Raw genomic sequence first — 1,483 nt, forward strand, 5'->3', positions numbered from 1 at the left:
TGTGTGTGTGTGTGTGTGTGTGTGTGTGTGTGTATGTGTGTGTGTGTATATATATATATATATAGCTCTGGTTCACTTTAGAGACATTATCATTTTGTTAGAGAACATTGTCAATCATCCCCATGGGGCATAAGGTAATTCTTGTGATAGTGTCATTAATTTAGCCAGTGGTAAAGATTTTAAAAGACAAGGAAATTATACAAGTATAGGCTGACTACAAACTGTTTGTGAACATTTTTTATAACTCTTGTTAGATTGAAAGACAGTTGATGGCTCATTGGTTAAGCACTTAGCTGCTGACTTAGGGTGGCAGTTCAAACCCACCAGTTCTGTGGGAGAAAAGTGTTAGTTTATTTCACTTGCTGTCTTGGAAATCATGAGGCAGTTCACCTCTGCTCTGTCGTCAGAATCAATGGGAAGGCAGTATTGTTAAGTTGCTCTCGGTGAGATTGTGTAAATTCTTATTTTTATCATCCATATATGAAAGTGCCTTTCTCCTCATAACTTTGCCATCAACTGTATATTGTTATTCTTTTTCATCTGTGTCTAGGTAAGCGGTGAACATAGCTCCATGGGGGGCTTCTTTGTCTGTATTTATTTTTTAAAAAACATTTTATTGAAGGCTCTTACAGACAGCTCTTGTTAACAATCCATACATCAGTTGTATCAAGCATATTTGTACATATCTTGCCATCATTATTTCATAGCTCAGTGTTTTAATTTTTAAGTATTCTTACTATATCTAATTAAATGCCTAACAGTTGTACAGGACTTAAAATAATTTTACTTTAGCAAATGATATATCAGTGTTAAATGAGGTAATCTCCATGTCTTCTAGTTATATATGGGTTAAATAAACTTACAAGGAATTCTTATTTCAAAGACTATTTCAAAGAATTAACATTACGAATTTCATCAAATCAGAACCATAAGAATTTGGCACTAAAAAACAATGAAAGATTCTAAGGTAATTTCTAAAGAATCCCCAATATGGTATCAGCAGTAGCAACCATGGACAAAATATATCACCTCCTAAAATAATTTTGAAAAAGGAAATTTATGAATGTTTATTGATTACATAGTAGTCTGTGGAACCTTTTCAAGCTACCCTCTATGATACCATTTTAAGCACAGTTAAGCACTGTTTTTTATAAATAGAGTTCCGGCTGAGTTCATACACCCTGTCTTCCAGTTCGTAGCCAACAGTTTAGCCATCTGTAGTAGGTATGTATCTTCCAAAGAAACCTAAACTTAATGGTAGTTGATGAAATGTTGGAGAATCTTTGAAGAGTGCCTGCTATCAAAGTTTTTATTCAGCATTATACTGAAAGTCCTAGCCAATACAGCAAAGAAAAGAAAGGGAAGAGCTGCTATAAAAGAGGAACAAAGCTTATATCTCCACAGGAAAAGAGGGACCAAACTTCAACCCAGTGCTCCAAGGTGTGAAGACAACATGCCAGCGCGGAGTAGGGAATCAGTGGAG

The 1,483-nt window shown here is 35.1% G+C and overlaps 1 protein-coding gene across 1 annotated transcript in view; it reads left to right on the top strand.

The window, feature by feature from the left end:
• The window catches only part of DCAF10 (DDB1 and CUL4 associated factor 10), a 36,370-nt gene that overhangs the window by 5,677 nt on the left and 29,210 nt on the right, over positions 1–1,483 (top strand). The window lies entirely within an intron of this gene.

This window comes from Echinops telfairi, unplaced genomic scaffold (assembly GCF_000313985.2).
Source record: "Echinops telfairi isolate 266 unplaced genomic scaffold, ASM31398v2 ScPeMD7_7410;HRSCAF=8448, whole genome shotgun sequence".
Taxonomy (NCBI): domain Eukaryota; kingdom Metazoa; phylum Chordata; class Mammalia; order Afrosoricida; family Tenrecidae; genus Echinops; species Echinops telfairi.